Source organism: Puma concolor, chromosome B3 (assembly GCF_028749965.1).
Source record: "Puma concolor isolate L17-30 chromosome B3, mPumCon1.1.hap2, whole genome shotgun sequence".
NCBI lineage: Eukaryota > Metazoa > Chordata > Mammalia > Carnivora > Felidae > Puma > Puma concolor.
The window spans coordinates 92,594,744-92,618,256 of NC_141672.1; the positions used below are offsets into that span (position 1 = coordinate 92,594,744).

At 38.1% G+C, this 23,513-nt stretch overlaps 1 protein-coding gene across 1 annotated transcript in view; it reads left to right on the top strand.

The window, feature by feature from the left end:
* Positions 1 to 23,513, top strand: part of SEMA6D (semaphorin 6D) — a 574,463-nt gene that overhangs the window by 192,675 nt on the left and 358,275 nt on the right. Inside the window, exon 2 of the mRNA XM_086710609.1 lies at positions 7,085 to 7,165. The gene's annotated coding sequence lies outside the window, so the exon portion shown is untranslated. The remainder of the gene's footprint in view (positions 1 to 7,084; positions 7,166 to 23,513) is intronic.

The following is a 23,513-nucleotide window of genomic DNA, read 5'->3' on the forward strand; positions in this document are numbered from 1 at the left end:
GTTACTACTGGAAGCCACACCTGGATTTGAGCCAAGGACCATCTGATTGAAAAACCCAAGCTCTTTGCAGCATACAACACTGCCTCTCTCCTGGGAGCTTTAATCCTGTGTCCTGAGAAAGCCCTAGCATTATAGCAGTGGGGTGTCTTTTATAGTAAAGAAGAAGTTGGCAAAAGGGATAGGTTTCAGGACAAAGATGCCAAGCCAGTACTCTGATCTGTTGCCTTCTAGAGATAGCTTTTCTCTCCAACATCACCACCACTATAATACATTAAAAAATGATGAAGAATCACATGCTAACTTACTAAAAGCACATGGGAGGGTAATGAGGGGGTCATTCATTCATTTTTTTCAATCAACATATTTATTAAGCTAATATATCTTCAATATTTTGCTCTCTACGGAGGATAAAAAAGATGTATTTATAGGGATTGCTCTTGCACTCCGGAAATTCAGTTTTGTTCAGGCTAAAACATATATAAATATAATTCCAGTGGAGAGTGCTAGGTGGTCATGTAGAGATGTTTGCAGTGTCATGAGAATATAGCAGAGGGAATGACTAGTTCCTTCCTAGAGTTTGAGCAAGTCCTCACCTAGCTACTTATGTGGCAACAGTTTCTTTTTTTATAAATTTTTTTTTTTTCAATTTTTTTTTTTTATTTATTTTTGGGACAGAGAGAGGCAGAGCATGAACGGGGGAGGGGCAGAGAGAGAGGGAGACACAGAATCGGAAACAGGCTCCAGGCTCCGAGCCATCAGCCCAGAGCCTGACGCGGGGCTCGAACTCACGGACCGCGAGATCGTGACCTGGCTGAAGTCGGACGCCCAACCGACTGCGCCACCCAGGCGCCCCGAGTGGCAACAGTTTCTTAAAAGAATGAGTAGGAAATTTGTCCAGAGGAGAAGTGAGAAAGGAAGAGGGGACATCAGAACAAAAGCACAGTAAACTGAAAGTGTTTTAGGAGAGGTAAGAAGCTCCATGTGTCCGGAATTGAAAAGACCAGGCAGGATTATAAAGGACTTGTATTATCCTCTAGGAGCAGGAATCTCCTTCCTGACTGAGGTGTTATTGGTGGGGAGGAGGTGTGAAGAAGTTGAGAGAGAGGGCATGAACTTGGTGTCTCAGAAAAAAAATCTTGAGAGCCAGCAAGGAAGGATTTGATTGGAGGATGGTGCCAGGATCGGAGCCTAAAGTCCCACCTCAGGCAGAACTTCAGTGCATCCTAACTACCCACCAACCCCCCCTCCCCCCAGTCCACCTTCATACACTTCCTCAGAGGGTTAGGGAATTTTAGAGGCCAGGTGTGAATAGAGGAGGAGTTTTGCCCAGCACTTACTAGTAGGGAGAGTCCAAGGTTGAGGGCTGCATACCTGACTATAAAATGAATCAGTGCCTCAGGGCCTTTCCCTTGGTAACAAAATTAGTCCTTGACACCTAGACATTCTTACTTCTTTTGTTTTTGCTTCTCATGTTGCCCAAAGGCTCTTCTTTTGACTTGCATAATTCCCTCATCTAGCCAGAATGCCTCATAGAAACTCTGCGGCTGCTAATATTTCATTGTCATTTTTAGCTCTATTACATCTTTCTCTCAATCGTTCTTTAGAGCAGGAGATGTCATCTAGAGGGGTTCTGCGGCTTGCATAAATGAGTTATGAATCCTCATGATTTCAAGTGGGTTACCAAACCCCTTCCAGCAGAACCAGGCATCTGGTAACTCCAAAGTGTGAAAAGGACATTATGCATATGTATGCAGAGACACATGCCCTACAGCACTTCCCAAGTACACGCCACATTTTCATTCACACAGGCGCCATATGCAAGGGGACCTGAGAACTGCTCTTAGAAAGGAAAAAATCTTTAACGTATCCTTTCTTGACTCTTGTCTTTACAGTTTTTCAGTTTTCTCTTTCTGAATCCAGGAAAGGGGTAAGGAAAAGGTTTGTTTGAGCATGCACATTATGTGTTATATACAGCTTTGTGCATATATAGGTAGTAACCATCAGTGGTTATAGGACAAAGTGAGAAAAGCAACAAAGCTCAGTCTACACAAAGACAACAAGGGAAACAAAATCAAGTGACTACATCACTTGACATCATTTTGCTTGAACTATATGATTATGGAGAGTGGCACTAACACATTTTGACCATAAGTGTCAATAACTTGAACCTTTCTGTGTTTGAGAGTATGATACCGAGGCCGCAGTATGTCACAAAAGGCAAGGCATGGCAGGCTACAGAGTCCGGATGCTCAGACAGTGAGGACATCTCTGGAAATCAGATTACTTTATTTAGAATTGAGGTCAGATTTTGGTCGAGACTGTGGGCTTTGATTTAAACCTGGATTTGAATCCTAGCTCTGGTATTAACTTGTTTTATGACCTTAGGCAAGTCATTTTACCCACTTTAATCCTTGGATTATTCATTTGTATAAAGATAATAATGCCTACTTCATGGAGTCATTATGCAGACTAAGTAAGCAAATTTACGTAACCTCTGCAATGGTGTGCCACCCATACACAGCAAGCCCTCAATAAATTCAACTTGTATTGTTTTTACATTGTGACACATTATCTGGGACACTTCATTTAGCTTCGATTTCCTGATTTAAAAAATTGGACTATAAATGTAAACCCATAAATTTTGGATTGACAACTGTTCAACTGATAGGGCATGTTGCTGTTTCTCAGAGGAACGGCTGCATTTACCCATCAAGCCCAATTCCTGTCCACGTTTTGGAGTGAAAAACTGCCCAATAGCTCATGTGTGTATAAGGTGGATAATATTTGGAAACAAGAATCAGGGGATCCTGTGTTCCCTTTGAGAGTGGTAGATAGAAGGTGGAAACTTGCAGTTTTTTACATTTTACAACTGCAGGGCTGTTACCATTCCTGAAGCTTAAAGTTTTAACGTGATTACCGATGCCCGTTTGATTGAATAAGCAGCCAGAAGCTCAGATACTTGCAAATTCAGCCAGTCTTCCTGGCTTTCTTTCTGACAAAAAGGGCATTCTCATGCCTTTCTTCATCTTCTCGGCCCTTCATAGTGGAGAGAGAATTGGTCTTAGAAGTATGCAATCGATCGGGCATTGGACCGAGTTGTTGAGGGCCTGTGGTTTGTTGCTGGGGCTGCCCAAATCCCCTTTCTCTGTGAATTTCCAGGCCTTCATGTCTCATCCCTGTGCCACCCCATGTTGTAGAGGGGACTGTTGGAAAGGGACTGCCTTGGGCACAGTCTGGCGTCCTCAGGCAGAGCTAGGTTTGAAACCCCCTCTGCCAACTACCACTTGCAGTTGTTTGGTCTGGTTTAAGTTATTCACGCTGCTACTTGCTTACTGCATCTGTAAATGGTGATAATAATATACATCCTGAGCAAGATCTTACTGAGAACTAGTTGAAATAGTGTATTTAAAATATCTTCCAAAGAACATAGTGCACAGCAAATGCTTTTTTGCTCTCCTGTTCTTTTCCTTTGATTTGTAATAATTCATTGACAGTTACTCTGCAACTTTGTCTTTCTACACCACTGTTTCCTATGCGTAAAATGAAGTTAAACTCTATGACTTACCATTCCCGTATATTAGTGAAGCTCTAGAATTCCTACGCTTCAAGTTCTGTGTGAGAGGAATAAGTGAGATTGCTCTGGACATTCTTAGGTAGGTGCGATAAAGCCATGCTGGGAAATTGAACAAGGAGAATTTGATAAGCAAATGGGTTTTGAGAGAATGAGGAAAGACATACAGAGTCTAATGCTTTATTAAGTCCAACAAAAGCTATCTGGGTAAACTGATGCACACTAAGATAATAGAGATTCTCCTGAACTTTGTTTGAAAATTTGAAAAAGGGCAACTTAAAGGAAGCATCGGCGGTGCCTTTCTTGGGAAGGCGGTGCCTCTCCCTGGCCCTTAGTTCACACTGACAGGAATGCAGCAGACTTTCCAGGATGCACAGTTCCTTGCTGGACAGTAATCTGAATGAGAGCAAGGACTCAGTCTGCTGTTGCCGGGTGTATTTGCTGATTGTTGAACTTTGGATGAGTAAATGAATATCACTGATGTGCCTAAAATATTAATGTCTGAGTGCGGAGTAGGATCCAGAAGAAGAGAACCTAGCAATGGTTTTATAATAGTAATTCTCCTGGAACACTTCCTGAAGATACCCCAGAGCACTTTTGCAAATGCTGATTATTTTTTTTTAAGCTTGTAGACAGCTTTTTCTTGTCTGTTGTACAGCTGTGAGTGTGGGAGCACAATTCTCTGGGGACCCGAACATATGTTCCCTCCCTGTGAAAATCTGGGAGAGAACCCCAAAGGACACATTGTACCCCTCTCCCAGCCAAGAAAGTAAAATCCTGTTTGAAATATTCCCTTGGTCAATGAGTAAAACCATGAGCTGGGAATACAGCTTTATAAACTTTTTGTGTGTTAGAATAAAGAGTGAATTGATGGATGAGTCTGAAATTCTGGGTTCAGTCCTTGATCTCTCAGCATAAGATATTGTTTGAAAAGCTCTCTGGGCTTTATTTTCTTCCCCATAAATGAGGAGATTAGGCCAATGGACATGGAAATATCCCTTCTATCTCAGTCCTCCCAGTTTTACTGGCTTTTCCTAGAATGGAGGAGCCAGAAGGATACTTAGATTTTTCTAGTTTAGCTTTCTCATTTCACAGATGAGAAAACTGAGGTGTCGAGAGGTGAAGTCATTTGCTGAAGTCAAGTTAGAAGCAGAGCTAGGATTAGAACCAACATCCTTAGACTGCCAATCCAAAAGTTCTGAGCCTTATGAGTCAGTGTCCATCTTAAAAATCCCACGGCTGCTGTAGACCTTCTGGGAGTGGGGGATGGATGGAGGCCAAATGCCTCACAGGAACACATAACATTTGCACATTGTTTAAGGGGGAAGGGGGGGGAGGGTGATTCTAGGATTTCAGACGAAGAGCTTTTATGCTACACTTTATTACTCAAAGTAGATGCTGGAATCAGATGTTAAAAAGCGACATAGTTACATGCAATAGAAAGCATGCCTTTGGCTTTTTTTGGTTTAGTAACTTTATTTGTGCAGAAAAGCATCTCAACACAACTGGAACAAGTTTGGGTTTGTATCTCTCTCCAAATAAGTCTTACCTGTTTTGTCGTTGGCAGGGTCTGATTTTTAAAAAAGCCAGTTCCCCTTTTAAATATCACAGCTGTTGTTCCTCTTACATATACTTCTGCTAAATTCAGTGCTTGACTTATCTCAACTGTAGCCAGAAAACACGAGAAGGAGCTGGCTAAAAAAGTTGCTCTCATTAACTGGGTCTGAAAGTGGTCTCCACTAATTGGTTCTAGAGTTGAATCTTTATACCCACATTTGAAAAGTGCCTTCCTTAATATGTGCCCAAATATTTTCAGTCTTTAATAATACTAACACAAGGATCATTCTATCCTAAATAACTCTTGGTCTTTAAAACGGTAGGTTAATGCAGAATTTAGAAAGCATATTTGAGAAACATGAGTTTATTATGCTAAAGTTTGTAATCTTGTATTTTTCCAACAAAAAAACTTTTTCTTCTCAATTGAAATATAAGGACAGGAGGGGCTGTGGTATGGTTAATGCCATGATGGGCACTGTGCAGGGTGCAGAGACTTCTCTTTGGCCCTCATCTGAAGGGAGATTCCTCAATATATACACTTATTTTTATCTTCACAATTGCATATACTCTTGCCATTGAAGAATTATTCCCATAGTTCTGCTTTGTTTTTTTTTTTTAATATAAAAGTATCAACTGTATAATTCCAAAACTTACTTTAGCAAATAGTGAATATAGAATTTATGTCTCCTCTTAACATCAAACAAATAACACACATACTCATACACTGGTAGAATAAAAACCCATATAAGAATTACCATGTCTGGGGCGCCAGGGGGGCTCAGTTGGTTAAGAGCCCACCTCTCAATTTCAGCTCACATCATGACCTCGCAGTTCGCACCATGAATCCATCACTGTCCATGCAGAGCCTGCTTGAGATTCTCTCTCTCTCCCTCTCTCTTTGCCCCTCCCCCACTCACACTTGAACTTGCTCTCTCTCATAATAAATAAATAAACTAAAAAAGAAAAAAAATTGACATGTCTGACATTTTCTAACTTGAAAACACCTTAGATCTGAATGTGAAAGAAAAAAAATCTGTGGTCAACAAGTGAATGGATATCTGTTACTTTGGACCAAACTACTGAGTTACTCTGATGCGTTTGAAGTACATATCTTGGGTACCCTCCCACCAGTGAAATCCCTAGAAGCCCAGAGTGTGTCTGAAAGATCTGTAGTCAGTTGAGTGTTGTAGGCTGTGGGTTAAGTCCAATAGACCGCCCATTCCTGACCTAAGACTTCTCTGGTTTTCTAAGCAGCTTCAGAGAACTCCTGGAGATATTTATTCATCTACTTTTCACCCTCCTATATTTAGGTTTTGGATTCTTGAGTTTCCCAGTGGGTTCACATCCCTTGTATTTCTATATAGCCACTTTGGATTCAAATCCCCCTGTTCCAGTAGTGTCATCATCAGATCTGTCCATTCTTGCCTTCAAAGCTTCTATTCTAAGAGCAATAGAGAGGACTTGGAAGTAGTAATCTAGGGTGTCCTTAGGGTCCTATATTCACTCTGATGTGGCACTCAGTCAAAGCCCAGATGCCCTAGACTATCCAACGCTTGGCCCACAGAATGCCCACAGACTTTTCAGTTTCAGTCATGTAAGCACATACTTCATTAAGATTGGATTGGTTCCTTTTTTTTTCCCCACAGAAACTATTGCAGTTTATTAAAACTACCCATGCAGTGTGCCATTATTCCTCCTGCTTGTATTCATGAATGGTTCCTATTCTCAATAGGAACATTCAGGTGGAGATCAATAATCAGTCAGTTAGGGAAGGAAAAAAAAAAAAAAAAGAAAATCCATTGGTTGCACTGCATTCAGCTGTGTTTAACAGGTCTTATCATTAAAACAGCAGCAGGCATTCATAAACCAAGCTTGCCGGCAGTGCTGGACATGCAGGATTAAAATAATCGTCCATCAGACTCTGTCTCATAAACGTTTTCCTTTGACTTTTGGCAGGATCGCCAACCTGAGCATATGCCAGTTGACATGGGAACACTGAGGACAGCAATTTAAGGATTTTCACATTTGCCTGTGGTGGTAAGATTTAAAGATACAACAATGCAGGACATTAAATATTACTGGGTTCTGGCTTTTTGCACTATATATGAAAATGAAGTATTTTATGTATAATAGTTTTTGACCCATACAGGTCTCTAATTACCTTGTATAAAATCACAGTAAACACAAGAGAAATCCATACTCCATAAATATTGAATTTACTATTGTTTGGGTTGGTGGAATAGGGAAACTAAGTAATATTAAATTTTTTTTATTTCTCTATAGTTGGACCAAGTGGGGGAAATGGTTTCCATTTTGAACTGTGTCTATTCAGAAGAGATATGATTATCAGAGCACATAGGGACACAAAGTTTAAGATCAGTGGGGAAAAAGAAAGAGGAAGTGATTCTGTCTTCAGTATCTTAAAAGACAGTCATGACCTCAATATGGATCCAGAGATTGGGTTTCTAAAAGAATAAAATCCGTGGTCAATTAACTTATTGCATAAAAATGAAGAATGCCTAATGCTGGTGGTGTGGTGATATACTGCATATTTGTTGATATCAGAGGTACAACCATGTGATGTTTCTTAAAAAGAGAGAGTCATGATGATGAATATATTGGCAAATTGTGTTATTAGAAGATTGTTTTCAAAAGAGAAGTCTTCCACTGTGTGTGTGTGTGTATGTGTGTGTTTACATATGTGTGTTCACACACACAGTCTTAGACCTGAGGCTGAAATGTAATATTGAATAAAGTATTATTTCAGCATTCCATATTTTACAGAATAGAACATTGTCTGGATACGTTTCAAATATAAAGTAGAAAATGCACCATGATGTGGTTAACTGGAGCCAAACAAGATCATCTAGGCCATAGGTAATTTTTTGGACCCTGAACTTTTGAACTTAAAAGGTTAAATTTAGCAATAATTCCCATTCCATTACCAACTTCAAGTTGAACCAGATCTTCATAGGGTGAGACTATATTTGGCATTTTCAGTTTTCTGATGGCTACCATTTTGGTATATTTTCCACATATGTTTCAGTCTCCATTTTCATATGGCCTTGTAGCAGTTCTGTGATACATTGAACAAAATGTGATTTAACCAACTCACTTGTCCATTTTTGTATACCGCACATGGCCTTATACCTGTGAATTTTCAAATGATATATTTTGGCAGTTCAGTATTCATATTTAGTCTTCTGAGTACATTCCTCTCAAATTGCCCTGCTGTTTTATTCACTTATATTATTGCAGTAACTTTTAGTTTAACAGCTTGTATTCACATAATCTATTTATGGAACAATGGAAGAATGATTATTAAATAGCCTGGAAAATACATTACTTAAACTGATACCTGAAAATGACGGTACAACTTCATACTTTCGTACATATAAAAGTAAATGAATGTACTATTATGGTTTCTTTTATCTGAATACCACATTCCTTTTAAAAATTAAATTACTTTGCATTTGAGTTTAATGTTATATTTCATGATTTAGATGTGCTTTCTAGGAACTACCACCAAGTTCTAATTCCCATACATAAGTCATGGTTTCTCATATATACATGGAATTCAAGATAACATCCTAATGAAAGTCATTAAATCTCAAATATCAGAAGGGCTGGATTTAAACTGAACACGGCTTTTTAAAATCCCCAAGGCTGGGCAATTTGAGGAGAAAAATAAAAGTAGAAGAGGCATGGCCTTGATGAAACAATAAACCTCCATGGAAGTGGTCTAGTAACTCACTTCTGGACCACAGAAGTCACAGTTTCATCTGAGCTCTGAATATCGAATTATGTGTTTTGTTATCAAGAGTGAAAGCCTATGAGAGAAACCTAATAGATCATGCTACACTGATCTGTATCCTTTGGGATATGGGAAGGTTTTCTTGAAACTAGCCGTGGATCTCCTAATCGCTGTAGAGAATCAGGGGTACTGAATCCTGTGCCACTTGTGCAGTATGAGAACACTTTGTCAGCCAGACAGACTTGTTTCAGAAAGAATACATTGATGTTGAGTGGTATAATAGAAAGAGCAATGATTTAAGAATCAGTGGACCTAAATTCTAAACCTGACATTATAGCTGACTTAGCTAGAGAAGTTTTTGTTTTTTTGTTTTTTTTTCCTTGTTTTGCTTCCAAAATCTTAAATATTCAGTTAACTCTTGGACCTTAGTTTTTAATCTATAAAATAAGGTTAATACTCATTGTATTCCTCTGTAGGTTTATACAAAGATAACATAATAAAAGGAAAAGACTTTGAAGAACTTAAAATCATGACACAGAACTTAGTATTGCTAGAAAGTTGATTCCTTATTAATAGCACTTGTCTGATTTGAAAATAGTCAAAAAGGCTCTTAATAGGTGTTCATAGATGCCTTTACATTGAACAAAGGCTTAGAATTGCTCTGAGCTCTAATATATTTGTTTTTTCTCTAAATTGTGATAACTGCCTCTGACTTATGTCTGAACATGTCTCTAGTGTTTATGCTGCACTGACCCCAAATTTCAGTGTCCTAGAATTACTCCGAAAGGAGAACATGGGTGAGAGTGAAGAATTATTTACAATACATCCCTGTCAGCAAGATGGGGAGAAAAAGGTCTCTTGGGTTGATGATCTTTGAGGTGAATCAGTCTTTCTCAGGCCTCTCTCCCTCTATTTTTTCAGATATATACTTTTTACTAAACTGGAATCTCTGCTATCTTCCCGCCCCTTATCTTCCTCTCCACCCCCTCCCAGTCTCCTTTCCCTTCTCCTTCACACCTCAGAAAGCCCTTTACTTGTTTACAAATCCAGGTTTTGGTTTTTTTTTTTTTTTTGATATTGACCCACAGCCTTCTGCTTCCATAAATTCCGCTTTAAGTGTTTGATCTCTAAAACAAGTATACCCCCATAGCCCTGAGTTTACTTTCTGACTCCATTTCATTACAAGCATAGATAGTCAATATGAATTGGGGGGTGGAAGTGCCTTGGGTCAAAAAACACAATTTGCTTGAAAACACGATAGTCTTTGCCCCTGCAAAGAACTGTTCATCACACGTCCTTTAAAAACAAAGCCATAATTATTGGAAAACATCACCTAGATAATAAACAGGAAATTCCAACGTTACACACGTTACAGAAAATCTTCCAGAGTTCCCAGTTTATGTACTAATGTTAGAAGCAATCAGGGCTATTAATAATGGGTGAAGTTAAACATAGTAGTCCACATTTTTGTCCAAAGTGCCAGAGGATATTAACATAATGGCTTTGGGTCAGATAAATTGGCTGACATATGAAACACCAACCAAGGGTATCATCCATTTAGTTTTTTTAGGGATAAAATTTGAACACATCCAAAGTTCACTCTTGTGGAGATATTTACCTGCATGTACTATCATCTTCTTCCCCGGTCCCAAGACCTCCAACTACATGGTAGTATCATTTTTACATTCTCTGTTAAACCCACCCTCATTCCTACCAAATTTTGTCTATGAAGATCCTTCAAGCTTTGTATGCCCCATTCTGTCCTTATGTTAGAACCTAGTTTAAATTTTCTTTGGGTCACAAAATTCTGCAACTAATCTGGAAGAGTAACCAAAGAGAATTAAGAAAGGAATAAAGTTAAATATGGAAAAGGCAATCTCAGGGTACTCCATACAGATTTCCATGTGTTTATGACTGACCCAATTAGCCTGAAAATTGTAGTTTTTAATCATCACAGCAGACCATACTGCTGACAACTCAGTGAAACAATTTTTTTGGGATCTGGCCGATATGGATACTATTATTTTCAGTATTCCCAACTCAAAAGGTACTTTCTCTTTTCAATCATTGACCTCTGCTTCTCCCCAAAGATAAAATGGGGATGACATATAATCAACAAAAATGAATCCTTAAGACCCTTCCCAGTAATGGCATCATGAAATGATGGAAATTGATAGAAATTCAAGTAAAGTCTCAAAAATCTCAGTTACTTCCATTAGCATTTTACTGAAGCTCCAGAAAACTGTGAGTATTTTCTATTCTAGTCACCCACTATTACTTTGCAGCTGATCAAAATAACCCATGGCTAACAATAGGAACCAGAAAACCACCATATCTGCAATGGTCCCATCTATCACTCAGACATTTTTGGTGTAATAAAGTCAAGAGTGAATTTTCTCCTTTTATTTTTAAGTTTTGCATCTGACAAAATGTCATTAGAGCGCAATGACTTATGGAAAATTGGGATAGATTTAGAGCCTCTGATAAAAGACAACCTTTATATATCCCTGGAGGATTCTACAGAATTAAGGGAGAAGGGGAGGAATAGTTTTAATAATGTGTTCTCTGGCATTTTATCAACCATCTGCAAAAAATTCTAATTAACTATCTAAAGACACATTATAAAAATATATTGTAAGGGCACGAATATGATCCTGGAAAACATTTTAAAAGCTTAAAAATATACATTTTGTCTGTTTTGGAGTGTGGAGGTCAAGGAGAGCTGGGAAACATAAATTATGTAAGCATACTGCAATTACATTGTAATATTAGGCAAGAAGACATGTTCTGACATCCCACCCCTGGGTCATGTATGTCAGCTTTTAGACTTTATCTGATTATAGTATGTGTGTGTGTGTGTGTGTGTGTGTGTGTGTGTGTGTGTGTGTGAGAGAGAGAGAGAGAGAGAGAGAGAGAGAGAGAGAGAGTATGTCTGAGAAAGTAGGAAGTAGACATCAACAGAAGTGAAACTTTTGCAAGTTAAACCAAAAGAGCAAGATCTATGAAAACTCTTTTCTCAAGGAGTAACAGTTATTGCTAAGATTAAACGTGGTAATTTTAGAATTGTTCAAGGATTTACTTTAATCTTGGTGTTTTTGTGTTGCTCAGTGAGCTATATTGTTATATTGTCACTGCATCACTGTGACAACTGTTGTATCCTAGGATTCTCTGAAAATCCCGACTTCATACACAGGAGATTTCATAGTAAATTAGACATCTCTAAATATTAATTTTCCGTGTGAAAAACATTTATAACTTTCTGTTTTCTCTTTTCCTAGTCATTAATACACCCATTTATTTGTTGATTCTTTCATTGAACAAATATTTATTGATCACCAACTAGGCCTTGCTAGGCATTATTTTGTGTACTGGGGATACTGAAGTAAACCCAACAGATAAAAACTCTTGCTTCCATGGATTACTTTCTAGTAGAAAAGATGAGCAGTAAGGAAGATACAAATCTAAAAGATATAGTGTATATATATTTTATACACCCATATGTATTTTATATATAGATGGGTGCTAGAGAGAAAAAATAGAGAAGGAGGCGTGAAGGGCAGGGTGGGGCAGGTGTTGAATTACAGATAGAGTGGCCTAGTAAAGCTTTTCTAGGTAGATCTTTTGAGACCTTTTGAAACAAGGTTTGAAGGAAATGAGGAAGCAAGCCATACTTCTCTCTAGAATTTCCTAGGCAGTGATAACAAAGGCAGTGAGTGCAAAGGCTCTGCAACAAAAGGGTGCCTGGCATATTTGTAAATCAGCAAGGAAGCCATTGAGGTTGGATCAGAGTGAAAGAGGGAGAGGTAGTAGGCAAGATATAGAGGCAGTGTGGAATCAGATCATGCAGGGCACTAGTGCCATGGAAGAGTTGGCTCTTACTCAGTGAGACAGGAAGTCTTTGGAGGTTTTGAGTAGAGGAGTGGCATGATGGATCTAACTTACACTTTTATGGGGATCACTCTGGCTGCCATGTTGAACGTGGACAATAGGATGGAACGTATGGAGTGGGCAGGCAGGATGTAAGTGGGGAGATCACTTAGGAGCATGCTGCAGTAATTTTAGTAAGAGGAGAGGACAAGGTGACTTAGTGGAGAGGCTAAACTTGACTAACAGCATGGATAACTTATCCACAGTAACTGGAGACTTGAGGGTAGGTACAGATGTGGCAATGTGAGTGTGTGGAAGTTCTCATTTGATTATCTACCAAACATCATACCAGACTGCATGAATGTAGGCACTGAGGGGTTGCCTGATTGACTTTAATATGGGCTCTGATTTCACCAGGAAAGTTCACCAAAGCAAAAAAAGGAGTTATGATATGGTTATAATGATGATCTAGTCAACTTAAGCTGGCAAGGAGACAGAGGATATCATGAGGAAGGTAACCCAGGGACACTAAGAGAGTGCCTTTTAGGTCCTGGTGGGCTTGCAGAATTGTAGGGTTTGAGATGTTAAAGGGAGTGAGCGGGAGAGATAAAAGGTGATTAGAGAAAGGTTGTGATAGGGAAAGATTTTTCAGGAGATGTAGGTACTGGTAACAACAATGTTAAAGGTAAGACTGTATAAGTGAGTGGGTCAGGAAGGATAGCTGATGAAATTTTTGGAAGAGAGGAAGTCCAGGAACTGAGAGGACAGGATGTTGAAGGGGTCATCCCATTGTATATGGAAATGTCCAAAAATTAAATAAGAGTAGTATTAGAGACAATAATCATGAGCCAGGCACTAAAACTTTCAGTTAATGGAGGAGGAATGAACAGGAGAATAGTAAAGAAGTACCTGCATGAGTAGACGATGGTGTAGCCTGAAGACATGGAAGTGAAAGCTGGAATTTTATAGATGAAGAAGAGAGAAAGTTCTAGGTGCAGTAATGAGGACCATGGACAACACCTAACATACTTTCAGGCTCCTTGGTAAGAGGGATCTTTGAGAAGAAAAGCTACTCTTGGAAGGGATTAAGTGGAATCATTGTTATCAAGGAGAGCCAGGTTTCAACTAGTGCAAAAAGTGAAAGGGAAATTGCCAAAGGAAGTTGAGAATAAGCGGACTTACCGGTGATTGATCTGAAGCCCCAGAGAGGTCAGGGAAAAGGTGTCAAAATATGTGGGGCCAGGGTCAGAAAAAGTAGTGAACAAAATCCTGTGGGTATTAGAGAAGAAAGGACAAGAGATGACAGTGACTGACAGGCAGAGGCCTGATGATAGCTGTTCCCACTGCCCTCACAAATAGTGGTGAGGCTGTAAGCATTCAGGGCAAGGAGAGTGTTGAATGCAAGATTCAAGGATGGTGAAGCAGACCTTTCCAAGAACATGAAGGGTTCTGAGGTTCCCACTTTGTTGCTAAGGAGACAGTTGTCCTTCAAAGGAGTGGAATGACTCAGAACACACAGATACTCTCTTGACTTGAGCCAAACAGTGGTTTTCAGTAAAGTTGTCTCACACTGAGTGGGCTGGCTCCCTCTGAGTTCATCATTATAGAAAATAGTAGTTCACGTTTAATCATAAGACCCCCGTAACTTTTTTTTTTTTTTATCATTAGAACATTGCACTCTTTGGATACATCAGGTATAGACTCAAGTGAGAAACTCATTGTACTTTAATCATCTCATTTTGTGATTTTTCACCCACTAACCTACTTGTAAACCCTTCCTCTCTTCCCCATTTTTCTCCTCTGGCCTATTCTGTTCCATGATACAGTGAGTGAATGAATAACTGTCAACACCACTGTGTTCTCCACTTTTCTTTAGAAGTACTGCATTCTCTCATCCTGTGCATTCTCTAAAATACTGGTTACCTTACAGTTTTGCTCATCTTCAATGTCATGTGCTCTGAACTGAGTGAAGGTATGTGCTTTGCATGTTCTAGTGACCCTTTCTTTTGTCCTGACTTTCTTTCTTTACAGAACTGACTTGAGAACTTTAGCAGAGCCATAAATGCCTCTTAACTTTTTCTCTTACCCTCTAAGACGCTTTTAAAATCAACATTTTTTTGAGAGAGATGGTAATACTCATACAATTTTTGGAGGCACTTGTAGCTGGCCAGTCTATGGGACTAAAATAAAATGCAAGTTGTAATTAAAGCTTCAGGTCCAGTATCTCTGAAAAATAAAGCTGTTTTATGTTTGTAGCTTTAGGAGCAAGTATTCAGTTCTCTGAAAAAATAAAATATATACATACGAAATAGATTATGAATAGAATGGGATCACAGCGACACAGACCATCAGTATCCGTGGGGTTATTGTGAATTATAAAATTGCTATTTCTCTTCTTTTCCTAAATGTAGAAATATTGCAAAAAATTTTTAACATTTATTTATTTTTGGGACAGAGAGAGACAGAGCATGAACGGGGGAGGGGCAGAGAGAGAGGGAGACACAGAATTGGAAACAGGCTCCAGGCTCTGAGCCATCAGCCCAGAGCCCGACGCGGGGCTCGAACTCACAGACTGCGAGATCGTGACCTGGCTGAAGTCGGATGCTTAACCGACTGCGCCACCCAGGCACCCCGCAAAAAATTTTAAGTGTATTATTTTTGTACTTTTTATGGGAAGCAAATGCTATGAGTCAGTGAAGAACACATGATTTAGATGAATGAACTTTTCTTACCAGTTAAAATTATTCATTATTCATTCTCACCTATACCACTGGTTATTCCTCTCTCCCCACACCAAGATAAGATTCAATCTTCTTGTTATACTCTTCAGTCTCCTTTAATATGGTTCCCAGCAGCTGCAATATCTGACGCAGTGTGATAGAGGTAAGAGCATGGGATGTGACATCAAAGGGCTGGTATTTGAATTCTGGCTTTGCTACTTACTAGCTGTACAATGTTGAGGAAGTTATGTAAGTGTTGTTATTCTCTGTTGTCTTATCACAGAGTTGCTGGGTTAACTGTTCTCATGTATTTGAAAGTGTTCAGCTCACTGTTATGAATAGTATGTGCTCAACAAATATGCCCTCATCATGTGCTCCTTGGTTTCAGCCTCAGGTAGTTGGTTAGTTTTCCTGTTTTCTGTTTCTCTGGTCACCTCAAATGTTTACTCCTTTTTTATACTTAAGCATTTTCTGCCTTTGCTCTCCACTTGACCAGTGCATGTGTGCCATATTAGCTGAGCTTTCTGATTGGGAAGGAGAGACGTTAGGAGTCTCTTTTAGATAAGGAGGATCTGAAGGAAAGGTGCTTATGATATGTAGGAGAAAACTAAATATTTATGTGGAACAAGGGAAAGTTAATGGGAATCTGAGTATCAGCCGACGGTATAAAGTTTTCATAAACCAAACTTGTGGCAGTGCCCACCATATGTAGAACCACCAAGGAGAAAAACCTGCCAAATAACATCGACTGTCTTTTCTAAAATCTGTCAATCAGTTTAGTAAAATAAAATGCTATTGTTTCCATATAACTATAGATACCTAATTATGATATATAATACAATTTTATTTCTTAACATGTCTCCCTCACATAGGCATAGCATAGAACTAAGACTAAGAATGTTTAAGAACTAGGAGTCAATGGGGCGCCTGGGTGGCGCAGTCGGTTAAGCGTCCGACTTCGGCCAGGTCATGATCTCGCGGTCCGTGAGTTCGAGCCCCGCATCAGGCTCTGGGCTGATGGCTTGGAGCCTGTTTCCGATTCTGTGTCTCCCTCTCTCTCTGCCCCTCCCCCGTTCATGCTCTGTCTCTCTCTGTCCCAAAAATAAATAAAAAACGTTGAAAAAAAAATTTAAAAAAAAAAAGAACTAGGAGTCAGAAACTGATCAGTGAGCAATGAGAGCTCAGTACCACAGTATTAAAGGCAGTCGGTATTTTGATGATGATGATTGTAGAGAATGAAAACTAAATGGCAGGTGATTTGAAATTAACCCTTTCTTGTTTGGACATTTTTTTCTGCATATTGTTAAGAGTCTTCAGTCCTGCATCATTGAATTAAAACCAAACCTGCTAATCACCATCCTTAAGTGACGAAATCTGTATAATGAAACTCTAAACAAGAGAGGGTTGAAACAGATAAGTTTCCAAGCTCAGTTTCTTGATTGATATTGTCTTTTCAAAACAATTGGGTATTCCATGTCATTAAAATAGCAGGGGGGAAAAGAGAATATATTCTGCCTGACTGTGTCTCTTTGGTCATCTTTTCACACTCCATTAGAGGCTTTATCCAACTTTTGTATTCAGGCTATTGTATTTTTCCGGTGCTAGAATAAACTTCAATGAGGACATGATGAATGTCCACATTAAATTGGATCCCCCTCCTCTTTTTAATTAAGTTCATTTAAATTTAATTTTGTAATTTTACTTCAGTAAACCATCTGACTCCAGATGTTGGATGCACTTTTTCTTATTTCTGTTCCCACATAATTGTACCTGTAAAAGATTTATAGCTGCAGGAGACATTTTGGAACCTTAAAGAGCATTTTCGGCATATGTTTCATGGATGACTGGTAACATGAGCAATTAACATCCTAAAATGTTGTTCTGCTCCCCAGAATATTTTTAGTGGGATAAGTTACTTTTATTAGCTTGAACTTTAAACAAATAATCATCTTAAAGGAAACATTATCATCAAAATAACTCAGTTGAAACGGAAGGCCAACACTCAAAGGAAATTGGTAAGAGAAAGAAGAAAAGACCCTTGGGCTAAAGAACCTTTAACAAAGACATATAAATGAAAGGTGAGGTTTGGCCTTTTGCTAAAATAAGTGCTCTAAGCGGAGTTTCTGTTCCTTCTGATTGACTCTGAGTCACTGTAAAGTGTGTGTTGTACTGCACATTATAGATTTATGGGTCACACTTCTTGTGCTTGGGGAACATCTAACTCTGGATTTCAGTGATAGAACTCTCAGATAAAAGTGAACCACCCACTTTGCAGGAGACCAAAGGTGGAGGTTCTCCTAAGTGTGTTTGTGTATTTAAGAAACATATAGCTGCCTTGAGGCCTAGAACTCAAACTTATTGCACTGATAAATAATCTTTACCATCACCTTCTCTCAGGCATTCTTAAAACAACAAGAAGAAAGATTACTCACAATTAGTCTTTCTTGTTCTAAGAATTATCTGAATGCTTACATTCATTCTAAATCTGCTTCCTTGCTTTCTTAGTGAGAGTACACCTAATAAAATACTTGCTAGCTCACCTGGGAGCTAATGAAACTTGTCTAATGAAACTTCTAGTCTTCATCAAAGAAACATATACTACAATTAAACCCTTAGATGACATACCAAAGAAAAACAGCAAGTAAAAATCCACAGAATAAAGGAATCATTTTTTTTTCCTTATGTGAGAAATTATACTCCATGTTTTTGATATTCTATAATGTGTCTTGGTATATATGACATATTCACCACTGCAGTAAATAAATTAGAATATGGATTTTTTTCCTCAGGCTTAAAGGATCCAGCACCAAGCTCTAATTCTGTTCTTTCACAGTCTTTGCCTGGAATAAGTATTTGTGTATGCATTGGGGATGGGAGTTGTCTAAAAATGACTGGTGCTTGACGTTACTGTTTGCAGATGTTTTTATTGCTTTGAGTACTAAGTAATCCTAAAATCATTTAAAAATAACACCAACCACTGGGACCAGGCAACAGTTGTTTGCCTTTAATTGATAGACAAGAAACTCACAGTCTCCACTTGTTTCTAATATAACAAAACTAGCTCGTAGAATGATTTTGCTATTCCAGGAATTTTGCAACTTTACGAAAGTTTAAGTAGAAAATCAGTGACAGCCTAGAGAGGGAAACACGTGAAGCGGCAAATAGAACACAGCGTATAGAGTAGTATGGAATTGTGATCTTGCTCAGCGTTATTTGTTTACAGAGTAACTATACCATCTAGGAAAGTGCACTTACAACATTCCATGTCTAGAGACAAGAGTCCTATTTACCAAAACCTATAATTCCTACAGGAAATTAAAATAGATGTGTACCATGGAAATATAAAAGGAAGAAATTGGAACATATATGGAGCTTTAAAATGTTGCATATATTCTAAGTAATAGAAAAAAAGGAAATTTGTTTTGAAAATAAAAAAATGCACTGTACTTTCAATTGTTTCTATCGATCAATTTATGATGAAATAAAACAAATTTTAATGGAATAATATTTTTATCTACCATAAGTCTTGGTTAAATTTGAGCCTGTCAGTTTTATGATTACTTGGAAAATATGTCCAGAGTAAATGTCTGAGACACTATCTCTGTCTTCAGCTTATTTTTTTAAATTTATGTATTAATTCACTGACCATGTACTGAATACTTCTTGGGGCAAAGCAAGTAGTAGAGCTTAAGAAACCTGAAATGAAAATCAGAAATGAATCTGACAAAGAGCTCTCATTTGAATGGGGGAGAGGAGACTATAAACCATGGTATAAGGAATGAATAAATGTTAGAAGAGGTCAAGATGAAGTGTTGGTCCCTCTTTATTTTTACTTGGACAAATTTTGTAAGCAAAAATATTACTGTAAGCTGACTTATTATACATTGGCACCAGTTTCTAAAAACATTTTGATATATGAGAGACGACCCACAATATTGGTCAATGTTAAACCTCCTCATGTCTTGGAAAATTGGTACTGATGCTATATGAAGTAGATAGAGTAAATCTGAATACGATGTATGAATTCTATCTATAACCTCCATGTTGGCCCACAAGGCTAATGGGCTAATGGAGGCTAATTAATGCTAATTCCTTATTCTGTGGTTTAGCTCTTTTACCCTTTGGAATAGTACGGGTGTGTTGTGTTTTGATATCCCTTACTTTCTCCTTGAATGCAACAGGGATTTGTTTCACTGGACTTGAATAGTAAAAGGACCTTTTCTTCCACAGAATCCAAGTTTTCACAGAATCCAAGGACACTTTTAGGACTTCTTTTCAATGAATAATCTAAATTCTCCCTTCTAATTTCCCAGCCCAATAAACACCTGTTCTAATTACTTTCAATCATTCTCTGCTGGAGATTTTTGTGTGTTATTGACTATTGGCAGGTGTTCCATAATAATTGAGGGAAAGAACCTATAAGAAACTTTGCATTTATACTATTATGTACTATTATATAAATATGTATATTTATAAATGTTGATTTGTCTACCTGTCTTATCCCTTGAAAACCTTTGTACATTGTTTTCGCTATGTTCCCAAATTCCCGAAATATATACATACCGAGTTAGCACCTGAGATAGCTTAGTGCAAGAATTTTAATTTTTTTTTCTGTTTTATTTGGTATTGCTGTCTAACGGTTGGCCATTTTATCACAAGAAACTGCAGAGATTCTGATGCAGAGGAAGACACACAATGGATTCAATTTTGATAATCAGTACCCTGCATCGAAGTATTTGGATTAATTGAACCAACTCCATCCTGATTCTATCATGTGGGCCACATGAGGATGTGGTCTTTAGAGAGAAAAAGATAGGGCCTCAGGACCATTGCTGGTAAAATCTTTCTTCCCAAGGGTTTCTGGTTAAAAGGCATAGAAATACAGAAGGAAATATTTAAAGATAGATTTTGGCCTTTTATTAACATTTTTTAAAATATAAAAGCACATCCCTGATGTGTACTTCCTATAGGGGATAGAAAATCAAAATCAGCCTTTCACACACACACACACACACACACACACACACAATACCAAATATTTTTTTTCCCCCAAGTGAAGCCCAACACTAGCAAGGACTAGCTTCAGATTTGTTTTGTAAGAGCCTAAGGACTGCTGTGTCTCTTATTCTTGTTACCACTGTGGAAATGAATTGTATAAATTGCATAGTTTTTCTCTGCCAGATATAAGTCATAAATCTGAAGAGAATATTTTATGTTCAAAAGACATAAAGATCATTTTACTGATAGGATTTAAATGGTAGAAGGCACGTTCTTTTTTATACAGGTTAACCTGTTGTAAAAAGAAATTAATAAGTCAGGTACCAAATGCAATTTCAAATGCCAGTAGGGTGTAATAAGATATATTTGCATTTTATTTTGTGATCTTATTGAAGTAAGATCTATATTCAGCATCATTTCCTTCAATTTAAAGACATGGTATTGAAAAACTTTAAGGGGGAGCAAAGAGGCATTGGTAGAGATCAGTAGTGCCCAAAATAAGTGTCCTGGGACACAAGTCTCAGGAGGTGTTGGTCACTATTGATCCATTGTTCATGTAAGTTTGAGAAACACTGAACACAGACCTGCTATGTACTACATGGTCCACAGTCTAATGACTCTGGGAAATGCTGCACACTCATGTAGAATCACAGCAGGGTAACAAATGTATTGGATCCCTTTCTTTCACATTTTACAATATCGCATGGAATTATGATTCTGTGCAAAACACTTTGGAAAACATTGGGCTCAATGATATTGTCCTTTACATATCATAAATTATTTTTAAAAAAGGAAAATATACACATGGGAAAGGATGCTGAATGTGACATCAGGAAACCTATGTTAGATTACTGCCTGCTCTTTGCTGAATATATGGCCTAGGGAATATCATTTAAGCCTGCTGGGAAATGGGAATAGTGTTATCATCTCTAACCCCAAGGGGGCTATTGGATACAAATTCCAAAAGAGGTAGTGCTCTTATTTATGGCTTTATTATTATTTATTATATAATATATAATATAATTAGTAATAATAATCATAATAATGCTAAGAGCTGCGTCTCAGAAGTAGTGAAAAACTCTTACTTATCATATTGGAGCCCTTTCTGATTTACTAAACTTTCTTCCCAACCCTCTCTGAGGAGACTAAGAGAAACAGTATATTCTTCCTAGGGAAAAAGAAAAATGGAATGGGATATATGAAATAGGATAATTGAATAAATTGCTTTCAGACAAATTACTTTGAAATTGTTGGGTCCCCAGAGGAGGTCCAGGGTTCAGATGTTTTATTGGATTATGTAAGAGACATAGCCTAAAAAAAATACAGAAAAAGAGAGAAGCTGAGCATTATTAATAATCACAATAAATAGGTGAATTTAGGTGTAAAATGGCCCATCTACCTGCCATATTACAATAGAATCACGGAGACCACTGATAAATCAATGACTGAGAACTTATTTAGTACATATTATATATTGTATAATATAGTATATCCAGGACTGTGGGAGATAAAAATAATAATACGATGTGTGCATGTTAACAACAACAAAAAAAAATCAACCTCTCTGTGGAGCTAATATGAACACATGGTGTAAATAGAGATCAACTGATACAGGTTTTGCAGGATACCAAAGTATTTCCAGTTACAACTGTACACTTATTTATAAGAGCAAAAGGAGTTCTAAGAACAGGGAGGTAGGAAAGTCTTCAAGTGTGGATTTGGGCTTGAACAGATCCTTAAAAATGGGTAAGATGGGTGTCATGATTTTTGTTTCCCCGTTACTTGGTATTTATGTACATTGCATATTGTAGGTATTCAATACATAGTTGTCATTTAGTTAGATGAATAGACAAGAAAGTGAGAGGAAGGAATGGAGAGAGGGAGGGAGGGAGGAACAAAAGGAAGGAGAGAAAGGGAAGTAGGGAAGGCACAAATGGAGACCACTTCGAGCAAAATAGAGCATTCCCACCTTGAAAGATACAGAGCAAGTACTAGTGTATGTGAGGGCATGTGTGAGTCCAGGCCTGCCCACGTCCCAGAAACAGGAAAGCTGGAGGCAGCAGTGATAATGATACAGTGCTCAGAGTACCAAAGTTATCATTAGAAGTTGTGAGCTGTTCATTTCCTGGCTCTACCATTCACTACCTGTGTGGTCTCTGGGAAGCCTCTTAAATTTTCTGAGTCCTCTTACACCGTAATGTACTTTTTGTTAGGGTTCTTACATGGATTAAATAAAGATATGTGAAGTGTATTAGTAAAACATTAGACAGCTGTGAGATAATGTTGTTATTTATGGAAGTGACATGAAATTCCAAGAGGTCATGAAATACAAAATCTAGCCAGTCCTTCAAAACTCTGGTGTGAATTTCTGAGGGATTTTATTTGACAAAGATTTGCAGTATCTGTGAATATACTGTACTGTTACACTACTCCATGTTTCTTGGTAAGGCAATAGAGCACTAACAAAGTTGTACATTGACCATAAACACGTGGCTCTGTAGGAAACAACTGCCTGGAAAGGAATACAATAGGGCAGATGGTACCCTTCTGAATAAAGTTTTGTTGTATTGTATGGTGAGGGCACTATGCTCTGTCCTAAGTCCATCAGTAACTAAAATGCTTCAAGGGTGTCTTTAAGAGGATTTTTCTTAAAAAAAAAAAAAAAAAAAGTGTCTGTTATTGTCCCTGGGAGTTTTAAAGCTTTCAGAATTTTGTGACCAAACCAGTTGAACTTCCCAGTGATTAGAAAGGTATGGTCTTACTTAGTGGTAACTGAGCAGGCATCCATGGAAATTTTTCTTACTTTTTTGCACCTTTACATGATATAACACAGCCAAAGTATCTTTTATGTTGGTTTGGAGCCAATCATTATAAGGGGCCCATACGGTTTTATCAGTAAGTGAGAGGCCCCGGTGGTGAGCTTTCTCACCTGATTTAGCAACCATTCCCATGAGTGCCCTGAGGTGTTGGACTTTGATAGAATGAGGGAAAGTCATAAAAGTGCAGTGTGCCAGCTACTTTTTGGCTTTAGCATTAAATCCTTATT